This window comes from Anolis sagrei, chromosome 10, assembly GCF_037176765.1.
Source record: "Anolis sagrei isolate rAnoSag1 chromosome 10, rAnoSag1.mat, whole genome shotgun sequence".
Taxonomy (NCBI): Eukaryota; Metazoa; Chordata; class Lepidosauria; order Squamata; family Dactyloidae; genus Anolis; species Anolis sagrei.
Genome location: NC_090030.1, coordinates 22,073,080 through 22,085,481, shown reverse-complemented (window position 1 = coordinate 22,085,481; position 12,402 = coordinate 22,073,080). Strand labels below are relative to the sequence as shown.

At 44.8% G+C, this 12,402-nt stretch overlaps 1 protein-coding gene across 2 annotated transcripts in view; it reads right to left on the bottom strand.

Annotated features, from left to right (window-relative positions):
* Nucleotides 1-1,389, bottom strand: part of HTR2C (5-hydroxytryptamine receptor 2C) — a 244,054-nt gene extending 242,665 nt beyond the window's left edge. Inside the window, exon 1 of one of the 2 annotated variants that reach the window (XM_060756103.2) lies at nucleotides 1,079-1,389. The gene's annotated coding sequence lies outside the window, so the exon portion shown is untranslated. The remainder of the gene's footprint in view (nucleotides 1-1,078) is intronic. The other variant, XM_060756102.2, reaches the window with a different exon arrangement.
* Nucleotides 1,390-12,402: the final 11,013 nt, after the last annotated feature.

The following is a 12,402-nucleotide window of genomic DNA, read 5'->3' as shown; positions in this document are numbered from 1 at the left end:
CACTGGGTTGTTGTGTGTTTTCTGTGTTAACCTCTGAGGATGCCTGCCATAGGTGCAGGCAAAACATCAGGAGAGAATGCTTCTGGAGCATGGATAGACAGCCCAGAAAACACACACAACAACCCGGTGATTCCAGCCATTAAAGCCTTCGACAATACATGAAATGAATAGCTGGGTTGTTGTGTGTTTTCCGGGCTGTATGGCCCTCTTGTCGAAGGTTTTAATGGCCAGAATCATTGGGTTGTTGTGTGTTTTCCGGGCTGTATGGCCATGCTCCAGCTGTATGGCCATGCTCCAGAAGCATTCTCTCCTGACCTTTTGCCTGCATCTATGGCAGGCATCCTCAGAGGGTTCAATGTATTCTCGAAGGCTTTCATAGCGGGAATCATTGGGTTGTTGTGTGTTTTCTGTATTAACCTCTGAGGATGCCTGCCACAGAGGCAGGCGAAATGTCAGGAGAGAATGCTTCTGGAGCATGGCCATACAGCTGGAGCATGGCCATACAGCCCGGAAAACACACAACAACCCAATGATTCTGGCCATTAAAACCTTCGACAAGACATTAAACCCTCTGAAGATGCCTGCCATTGATACAGGCAAAAGGTCAGGAGAGAATGCTTCTGGAGCATGGCCATACAGCTGGAGCATGGCCATACAGCCCGGAAAACACACACAACCACCCAATGATTCTGGCCATTAAAACCTTCGACAATACATTAAACCCTCTGAAGATGCTTGCCATAGATGCAGGCAAACGGTCAGGAGAGAATGCTTCTGGAGCATGGCCACGCAGCCCGGAAAACAGCAACCCAGCTCTTCATTCCTCCAAGTGTGGCTCTTCCAAGAGGGAAAGAGACAGAGGGAGGGAGGGAAAGCAACCTGTAGGAATCACCCTCCCCCAAACCTCGCAAAGCAATGCGCCTCCAAGCGCAAGGAGGCGAGAGACACGCGTTCCTGCCCGCATTCACACACCAGGGATGCCCCCAAATCCATCACTCAGTCCTTCCTTCCCTTGCAGCGCCGCGAAAAGAGGCAAACGTAGGGCTATTTCCTAGCCAAACCCGACGCGGGAGCCTACCTGGCAGGGTTGTCGCCCAACGCTTGGGGGGCTCTCCTTTGGGGGCTCCTCTTGGCCATGGCCGCCCCACAAAAGAGGGAAAGGAAGAGGCAGAGAGAAGCAGCGGCTCCGTTCCTCTCTCCAGCCGCCAGTGGGGATGAGTGAGTGACCCACCAAAGGAAAGAGGGAAGGAGGGAAGGAGGGAGGGAGGAAGAGAGCGGGGGAAAGCGCCTCTCCGCGTCTTAAAGGCGCCTCCTCGACCACCTCCAAAAGCAGCAGCCCTGCTTCCTCCCTCCAGAGAGAAAAGGGGGGGGGGCTGCTTCGAGGAGGAGCTGGGCTGCTAGGAGGGATCTCTCCCGCCTGCAAAGAAGGATTCGCCCATCCTCAGTCTTGATAGGGACAGATTGGAACGGCTCCCACATTGAGGAATCATAGATTCCTAGAGTGGGAAGAGACCTCCTGGGCCATCCAGTCCAACCCCATTCTGCCAAGAAGCAGGAATATTGCATTCAAAGCACCCCTGACAGATGGCCATCCAGCCTCTGTTTAAAAGCCTCCACTACAGTCCCCAGGGAAGCAGAAAACAAGCTTGCTCCCTCCTCCCTGTGACTTCCTCTTACATATTTATACATGGCTATCATGTCTCCTCTCAGCCTTCTCTTCTTCAGGCTAAACATGCCCAGCTCTTTAAGCCGCTCCTCATAGGGTTTGTTCTCCAGACCCTTGATCATTTCAGTCGCCCTCCTCTGGACACATTCATAAAATCATAGAATCAAAGAGTTGGAAGAGACCTCATGGGCCATCCAGTCCAACCCCCTGCCAAGAAGCAGGAATATTGCATTCAAATCACCCCTGACAGATGGCCATCCAGCCCCTGTTTAAAAGCTTCCAAAGAAGGAGCCTCCACCACACTCCAGGGCAGAGAGTTCCACTGCTGAACGGCTCTCACAGTCAGGAAGTTCTTCCTCGCGTTCAGATGGAATCTCCTCTCTTGTAGTTTGAAGCCATTGTTCCGCATCCTAGTCTCCAAGGACTAGGCCTATGTTTCAAAACCTCCAAATCAGTGTTTCTCAACCTGGGGGTTGGGACCCCTAGAGGGGTCGCAAGGGGATGTCAGAGGGGTAACCAAAGACCATCAGAAAACACAAAGCATTCCCGACAGATGGTCATCCAGCCTCTGTTTCAAAGCCTCCAAATCAGTGTTTCTCAAGCTAGGGGTCGGGACCCCAGAGGGGTCGCAAGGGGGTATCAGAGGGGTCACCAAAGACCATCAGAAAACACAAAGCATTCCCGACAGATGGCCATCTGGCCTATGTTTCAAATCCTCCAAATCAGTGTTACTCAACCTGAGGGTCAGGACCCCTAGAGGGGTCGCAAGGGGATGTCAGGGGTGTCACCAAAGACCATTAGAAAACACAAAGCATTCCCAACAGATGGTCATCCAGCCTCTGTTTCAAAGCCTCCAAATCAGTGTTTCTCAACCTGGGGGTCAGGACCCCTAGAGGTGTCGGAGGGGTCACCAAAGACCATCAGAAAACATAAAGCATGGGAAAAGGGGGATAAAGGGTTAATCTCTAGATTATACAAATACATACTAAGCTATAACATGGACAACAACAGAGTCAAGACAGTAATGTTATCCTGGGCCAAGGACCTAGGCAGACCAATAGAACTGGACAAATGGAAATACCTATGGAACAAAGTATTCAAATTTACTTCATCGGGTTCAATCAGGGAGAATCAATACAAAATGTTTTATAGGTGTTATATCACTCCAGCAACATTGGCTAAAATAGACAAATCACAACAAGGTATTTGCTGGAGGTGCAGGAAACAGAAAGGGACATTCCTCCACATGTGGTGGACCTGTGTGATCATACAGGAATTTTGGGATAAGGTAATTAAGGAGACAAATAAAATGTTACATAACAAGATTTAAAAAAAGCCCAGGACTGTGTCTGCTAGGTCTACAGAGAGAAAACAATAATCAAAAGGACCAAGAAATATATCAATATAGCTTTGCAGCGGCAAGATTGACCATAGCCAAAGATTGGAAAGGGGGAAAAGGTCTAACCAAAAAGGATTGGAGAGAAAGAATGCGAGAATATATGCTAATGGCCAGACTAACTTATAACAGGAGGAATAAGAGTAATGAGGACTTTCTAGAAAAATGGAAGTTGGCCATGGCATATCTGAATAGAGAGTCAGTAATATAGAGGCCAGGAAATCAGAAGACGCTTACTTCTTGGGAGGAGAGCAATGTCCAGTCTCGACAAAATAGTAAAGAGTAGAGACATCAGACTGGCAACAAAGATCCGCCTAGTCAAAGCCATGGTATTCCCTGTAGTAACCTACGGATGTGAGAGCTGGACCTTAGGGAAGGCTGAGCGAAGGAAGAGAGATGCTTTTGAGCTGTGGTGTTGGAGGAAAGTGCTGAGAGTGCCTTGGACTGCGAGAAGATCCAACCAGTCCATCCTCCAGGAAATAAAGCCCAGCTGCTCATTGGAGGGAAGGATAGTAGAGACAAAGTTGAAGTACTTTGGCCACATCATGAGGAGACAGGAAAGCCTAGAGAAGACAATTATGCTGGGGAAAGTGGAAGGCAAAAGGAAGAGGGGCCGACCAAGGGCAAGGTGGATGGATGGCATCCTTGAAGGGACTGGACTGACCTTGAAGGAGCTGGGGGTGATGACGGCCGACAGGGAGCTCTGGCGTGGGCTGGTCCATGAGGTCACGAAGAGTCGGAGACGACTGAACGAATGAACAATATAGAGGAGCTCCATTAGGAATTTAGGTTTACCATGAATAAGGAGAGATAAATAGGCTTAAAGGCTTCATAGTGTTTCGGTGTGGGAAGCCATGGTGAAGGGTGCACGGGTGTGGGGATGAGGGTTTATTTTGTTTAGGATAGGGGTTTTGAGATGAGTGTAAGGTCTGTGGTATGTGTGTAAAATGCCATGTGCTGTTTTCCTGAGTGTTATGGAAAAAATTTAATACAAAGCTCTGACTGAAAGCAGTGGAAAACAGGCAGAAATAGCAAGTCTATGTGTATTAAGATATGTAAATGATAATAATTTGTAATTAATGACAAAATTAACTGATTGATTGAATAAGGTAGATAGGCATGTACACGTCAAAAATAGTGGTACCTTATTTTATCTGCCATGTTTTGCTTTTCTGTTATGTACCATAATCAAAATAAACAGTTTTAACAAAACAAAAAAAGAAAAAGAAAAGAAAACACAAAGCATTCCCGACAAATGGCCACCCGCCCCTGTTTCAAAGCCTCAAAATCAGTGTTTCTCAACCTGGGGGTCGGGACCCCTAGAGGGGTCGCAAGGGGGTGTCAGAGGGGTCACCAAAGACCATCAGAAAACACAAAGCATTCCCGACAGATGGCCATCCAGCCTCTGTTTCAAAGCCTTCAAATCAGTGTTTCTCTACCTGGGGGTTGGGACCCCTAGAGGGGTCACAAGGGGGTGTCTGAAGGGTCACCAAAGACCATCGGAAAACAGTATTTTCTGTTGGTCATGGGGGTCTCTGTGTGGGAAGTTTGGCCCAATTCTAACCTTGGTGAGGTTCAGAATGCTCTTTGATTGTAGATGAACTATAAATCCCAGCAACTACAACTCCCAAATGTCAAGATTCTATTTTCCCCAAACTCCACCAGTGTTCACATCTGGGCATATTGAGTGGGTGAGGTGATAGTCCTTTGTGATATTAGGGTTTTTCTCAGTGACCCCTTCTTGCTGCCAAGCAGGGAAAACACAAAGCCCTCCCGACCTTGTTCCCTTTCTGATGGGAAATGGAACTTTGTAAAAGGAAAAAGCTGGCAAAGGCACCACTAGAGATTCCTGGCCTTTGAAAACCTAAGGCCGAATTGAGAAGAGGTGCAAAACTTATTTCACAGTAAAAGACTTTGCAGAGAGGAAAGAGGAGGGGCGAACTTTTCAAATACAAATGAAGTACAGAAAGATGCATTGCATTTTATAGTGTATCATGGTTACATACATAATCTATACGTAATGGCATTGAGTGACTAAAAATACCTTGACAAAAAGAAAGGCAAGATTATGATAAATGTTATACAATTAGGTCACCTTTGTATACTTTATGTAAACACGCACATATACAGCATATACAGTATACACATACACACATGCTTGTTAAGAGCCTTGATAGGACAAAATATTGTAAGACTCTCTCCCATTGTAGGGTTGGGAAGATTTCTTTCAAATAGGATATTCATGTTTGATTATTATGATTAATAAAGGTTGTCCCCTGACTTTAAGTCCAGTCATGTCTGACTCTGGGTCATCTCCATTTCTAAGCCGAAGAGCCGGCGTTGTCCATAGACACCTCCAAGGTCATGTGGCCGGCATGACTGCATGGAGCGCCCTTACCTTCCCGCTGGAGCGGTTCCTATTGATCTATTCACATTTGCATGTTTTCGAACTGCTAGGTTGGCAGAAGCTGGGGCTGACAGCGGAAGCTCACCCTGCTCCCTGGAATCGAACCTGCGACCTTTCGGTCAACAAGCTCAGCAGCTCAGCGCTTTAACCCACTGCGCCACCAGGGGCTCATTATTATTATTATTATTATTAGAAGGTGTAAAATGATTACTGTTAATTGGTGGGTTTGTATGCCAATCGTTATATTATAATGTGTGCACTTTGGGAATAATAATAGTAAGAATAAAAGGCAACCGCCCCCAATGCAAACCACGATTAACTATAAAATAAAATTATATATATAAATATTATATTATATTATATGAATATCTCTGGTGGCACATGAGGTTAAACTGTTGAGCTGCTGAACTTCCTGACTGAAAGGTTGACAGTTCGAACTGGGGAGCAGGGTGAGCTCCCGCTGTTAGCCCCAGCTTCTGCCAACCTAGCAGTTCGAAAACATGCCAATATGAGTAGATTAAATAGTTACCACTTCTGCATGGAAGGTAATGGTGCTCCATGCAGTCAAGGATGGGAACAGATAAGGAAAACAACTTTAGAACATGGACTTGGAAAACATAGTCTTCAGAATCCCTGGGTTGAGTTAGGTCCCAAAAGAGGCCAGAGAATGTGCTCTGAGACAGGGAGGGTGGCAGGAGAGAAATATAATGAGCAGAGAGAGCTTAAACTATCAAAGGCTTTCTAATGGGGGAACCAGCTATCTGGAAAGAGAAGAAAAAAGAAAAGGCTGAATTGCAACAAGGAGAGGTACATGATGGCTGGGGAATATACATTACAGCAAGGAAAGGGCAAGAGAAGCACAGAGTTCAGGGTAACCAATTTTTTAGGCAGTCTATAGCTAGTTTCCTGATTGTCTGAACATGCACAAAGCCAAACAAGTACACAAGTGTTTGCAGCCTTTGGAACTCTCTGCTGCAGGAACGAAGGGGAAAAATAATTTTGCCCAGGAGAGTTTCATGCAACAATGCTGGCCACATGACCTTGGTGGTGTCTATGGACAATGCTGGCTCTTTGGTTTAGAAATGGAGATGAGATTTAATGTCAGGGAAAACTTTTACCTATACGTATGTAAGAGTGCTCCAGTCTTTTAAGTGCTTTTATGGGGCCTTTCAAGGTCAAAAGCAAAGGTTCAGAGTCCTGCCGTGGAGCAGGTTGGAGCATTGTATTCAGCCTCTGCTTTGGAGCTAAATATTGCAGATAATTAATATATTGGCTTTGGATCAGGCACTGCCATGATTTGGGGAGGTTAAAGTGAAGATTCGTCCCTCAGAAGAGAAAGTGCCATATAGAAATGGATTGGTTTCGAGGTGTCATGCGAGCGCCCCCATGCTCAGAGAAGGACTGGAGAAACATTGCAAAGCCGTCAAAGCCTATTAAGAGAATCCCTCTCACTCTTTCTGGGTGTTTTTCCTTCTTGCAGTTCAGACAACGGGCTTCTTGTTTAAGTAGGGATGTTGCAAAAAAGTGTATAATGGAGAGAATTGTATACTGTCAGATTAATTTATTATTATTTATTATTTACTAGCCGTCCACTGCCACGCGTTATAGTGGCTCACATGGGGGTTCTGTGTGGGAGGTTTGGCCCAATTCTATCATTGGTGGGAATCAGAATGCTCTGTGATTTTAGGTGAACTATAAATCCCAGCAATTAAAACTCCCAAATGTCAAGATTCTATTTTCCCCCAACTCTACCAGTGTTCACATTTGGACATATTGAGTATTCGTGTAGAGTTTGGTCCAGATGCATCATTGTTTGAGTCCACAGTGATCTCTGAATGTAGGTGAACTACAACTCCAAAACCAAAGGACACTGCCCACCAAACCCTTCTAGTGTTTTCTGTTGGTCATGGGAGAACTGTGTGCCAAGTTAGCCCAATTTTATCGTTGGTGAGGTTCAGAATGCTCTGTGATTGTAGGTGAACTATAAATCCCAGCAACTGCAACTCCCGAATGTCAAGATTCTATTTCCCCCCAACTCTACCAGTGTTCACATTTGGACATATTGAGTATTCGTGTAGAGTTTGGTCCAGATCCATCATTGAGTCCACAGTGATCTCTGGATATAGGTGAACTACAACTCCAAAACCAAAGGACACCACCAAACCCTTCCAGTATTTTCTGCTGGTCATGGGAGAACTCTGTGCCAAGTTTGGTTCAATTCCATCATTGGTGGAGTTCAGAATGCTCTTTGATTGTAGGTAAACTATAAATCCCAGAAACTACAACTCCCAAATGACAAAATCATTTTTTGAGTGAAGGACATACATTGGATTGTTAGTTGTATCGTGTCCAAATTTAATGTCAATCCCCCAGTGGTTTTTACGTTCTGTTAATCCCATGAACTAACATTACATTTTTATTTATATAGACTAGCTGTACCCACCACACATTGCTGTGGCCAACCTTCCCTCCCTCTTTCTCTCCTTCTTTCCCTCTTTCCTTCACTCCCTCTTTCCCTCCTTCCTTCCCATTTCTTCTTTCCTTCTCTCTTCCTTACTTCTCTACCTCTTTCCTTCCTCCCCCCTTTTCTTTTCCTTCTGCTTTCTCTCCTTTCTTCCTTCTCTACCTCTTTCCTTCCTTCCTTTGCTTTTTGCTTCCATCCTTCTCTCTCTCTTTCCTTCTTTCCGTCCCTCCCTCTTTCTCTCCTTACTTCTTTCTCTACCTCTTTCATTCCTTCCTTTGCTTTTTGCTTCTATGCTTCCTTCTCTCTTTCCTTCTTTCTTTCTTTCCTTCTCCTTTTCTTTCCTTCTTTCTTTCTTCCCTTCCTTCCTTCCCTCCCTCTTCCTTCCCTTTTCTTCTGTATTGTCATTTAGCTTTTCATCATTTAGCTTTTGGGGAGGTTTTAAGTTCTTTCCGCTGTTTTTGGAGGGGTTTTATAAGTGATGGTCACTCGCTGGTCTGTTAGGGGTGTAGTGTCCAAATTTCATGTCAATTTGTCCAGTGGTTTTTGAGTTGTGTTAATCCCACAAACGAACATTACATTTTTATTTATATAGATAATCCCCATAACTCACAGCTTTCAAGCAAACTGGTCATCTTGTAGTGGCGTGGTGGTGATGGATGTTGTGATCCAAAATAGACCAGACCTTGAGTGAGCACAGACCTGGTACATTGGACTACAATTCCCATAACCCACGGCTATCAAGTAAACAAGTTGCCTGGCAGGGGTTGATGGATGCTGCGATCCAAAAGTTCCTTTTCTGACCTAGGATGTGCAAAGACTAGTTGGCAAAGATGGATCTAGACTCTCCAAAAAGAACAAGAGGATTTGGCTCATGTTTTTCATTTTCACTTCACCCACAGCCCACCTTGCAGGGTTGCTGGGAGGATATAAGGTAGCAAGGGAGTCACCTATATCCCTTCCGATCTAAATAAACTGGATAAACTGTACAAAATGACCTTTTCCCCCCGCAAATGAACAGCTCCAAGTGACAAGAATCTCTGCACGGAAAGGCTGCAATCCCGGAGGTTCCGCTGCAGGCCTCTCTCCTCCCTGAACCTAGGAAAGCCATGGCAATTTCCCGAGTTCATTTGCCTGACAAACTCCAGAGGCTTTCCGCTGATCTTTAAATATCCTTGGAGCAAAATAAATCCTCGAGACGGAATGGGCTGCTTGGCGGCTTTATCCCCGGGTTCTGTTTCCACGATTGCAAGCCAGATCCGGGACTGGGAGACACCTGCAGAAAGGTAATTGATTGAAAACGTCCTCAGATCAGGAGGAAAAGAGCACCAGACACATCCATGTGCATCCATGCGTCGGTCCTGAAGAGCACCGTGCATGAACCAGAGTCACGTCACATCTGTTTGTGCAAAATGGACAGAGGGGAAGATATAAATAAAGCCTCTTGGGGTAAGTCTCTGCTGGAAAATGAATGCAGTTCATCTACTATGGCTCAAGGTTATGAAATCCTGGGAGTTGCAGTTTTGCAAGGTCTTTCGTCTTCTCAGCCAAATGGTGCAAATGGCAACTCCCGCGATTCCATAGCCTTGAGCCATGGCAAGTAAAGTGTTACCAAATTATGTTCATTATAGTGTGGATGCACCCTTAGTAAAGTTACAACTCCCATTCTTCCATAGACTTGTGCCATGGTACCAAACTGCCTTCATTCTAGTGTAAATGCACCCTTAATAAAACTACAACTCCCATTCTTCGATAGCCTTGAGTCATGGCAGATAAAGTGATACTAAATTGCCTTCATTCTAGTGTGGATGCACCTTTAATAAAGCTACAACTCCCATTCTTCCATAGACTTGAGCCATGGTACTAAACTGCCTTCATTCTAGTGTAAATGCACCCTTAATAAAACTACAACTCCCATTCTTCAATACCCTTGAGTCATGGCAGATAAAGTGATACTAAATTGCCTTCATTCTAGTGTGGATGCACCTTTAATAAAGCTACAACTCCCATTCTTCCATAGACTTGAGCCATGGTACCAAACTGCCTTCATTCTAGTATAAATGCACCCTTAATAAAACTACAACTCCCATTCTTCTATACCCTTGAGCCATGGCAAGTAAAGTGGTACCAGATTATCTTCATTCTAGTGTGGATGCACTCTTAGTAGAGCTACAACTCCCATTCTTCCATAGACTTGAGCCATGGTACCAAATTGCCTTCATTCTAGTGTAAATGCACCCTTAATAAAACTACAACTCCCATTCTTCGATACCCTTTAGTCATGGCAGATAAAGTGGTACCGGATTACCTTCATTCTAGTGTGGATGCACCCTTAGTAAAACTACCACTCCCATTTTTCGATGACCTTGAGTCATGGCAGGTAAAGTGGTACTAAATTGCCTTCATTCTAGTGTAAATGCACCCTTAATAAAACTATAACTCCCATTCTTCAGCCATGAGCCATGGCAGATAAAGTGGTACTAAATTGCCTTCATTCTAGTGTGGATGCACCCTTAGTAAAGCTACAACTCCCATTCTTCCATAGACTTGAGCCATGGCAGATAAAGTGGTACCAAATTACCTTCATTCTAGTGTGGATGCAACCTTAATAAAACTACAACTCCCAATCTTCCATAGCCTTGAGCCATGCTATGGAAGTGATATCAAACTACCTTCATTCTAATGTAGATGCACCCTTAATAAAACTACAACTCCCATTCTTCAATACCCTTGAGGCATGGCAGATAAAGTGGTACCAAATTACCTTCATTCTAGCGTGGATGCACCCTTAGTAAAGCTACAATTCCCAATCTTTCATAGCCTTGAGCCACGCTATGGAAGTGATATCAAATTACCTTCACTCTAGTGTAAATGCACCAAAAGACCAAAAGAATAAATGAAAGAGTTGGATGAGAAACCTCTCCCTGTCTCTCTTTCTTGAATATATGCATAAATGGAAAGAAAAAGGTAGGAGGTTTCTGTCTGGAAATGTGATGTGTGCAGAAATATAAAGAGTCGTAGGACACATATATTTCCCCTTCGCTGTAATACATTGTCATCACTGCCTCCCAAAAGGCTGGAGCAAGTCATGGCTTTGCAACACCTAGGACGATCTCTCTGCGAAAACGATTTAATGGAGTGGGTGTCGCTCTCCTGTCTCAGCCGGGATTTATTAACCTAGTATTCCCAAAAGTTAATTAATGGGAGTGGTAATTATAAAGGCTTAATGGACAGGTTCTTTTTGGGACTTAAAAGGAAGATGCTGAAAACACTGCTCCTAGTGCATAAATGTAATAATATAATTGACATGAAGCTCTCTCATGCATGGTCTTTTCAGCGGTGGCTACAAATATTCATGGATAGCTTCATACAGATTATAGGGATTATCAGAGCAATCAGGACTGCGGCACAGCTGGCTGGGAGTCAGCTGCATTAAGATCACTACTGAGTTCGAAGCCAGCCCGGGTCAGAGTGAGCTTCCGACGAAAAATTGTGTAGCTTGTTGTCGACCCGAAAAACAGTTGCATCTGTCAAGTAGGAAATTTAGGTACCACTTATGTAGGGAGGCTAATTTAACTGATTTACAAGACCATAAAAATCTCCAGGAAGTATGCAAAGAATGAGGAAGTACTTCATCAGTGTCACAAATGGACAGTGAAGCGACAGCAGCCCTGGTGGCCAGAAGCTGGAATGTTAAATAGCCTCTGAGTGTCTGTCTATATATGTTGTGTGTCTATGGCATTGAATGTTTGCCATGTATATGTGTTGTGACTCAGGCCCCAAAGATTGCCAAACACAGCAGATTAAGGGTTAACAAAAGTCTTTAATGAGTCTTTAACAAGCTAGCAGCACTTAACCAGCAATGCTACTTAGCAAAACAAAAGGACCTTTGTGCAGGTAAACAATAACAGAGACAAACCGGATTATCCCAGGACTCAGTCTCAGGAAAAAGGAAAGCTGGAGCAAAAACAAACAGTAGCAAAAGCGAAGTCAAAACAGTCCTTGGTCGATTACGTAGGCAGGCAACAAACAAAGTCCGGCAGGCAGATGACATGGTCCAGAGATGTTCCAAAAACAGGGGCAAGGCGAAGACACTCACGTAGTTCCAATCCGAAGTCAAGGTACACGAAGATAAGATAGCTGGATTCCCAGGACCCAAATGAAGGTTAGGCAGAACAAGACACCCGATACAACGCTTTGTCCTCTGCAAAGCTACACATCCCAGAACCCCCATTTTATTAGCAATCGCTATCGCTAGATTGATCCTCATCACTAGCATCTGGGTTATTTCCTTCAGCTGCTGGCTCGTTACTCCGCCATCTCTGCCAGCGTTGATCCAAACCAGGATCCTGCCAAGATGTACCTGCCTGCCATGTATCTTGGAATCCCTCAAACTCGTCGCTAGACGTGGGCTGTGTACATATGTCCTGAATTTCCCTAACTCGAGTCCAGTCCAATTCCTCCTCCATTTC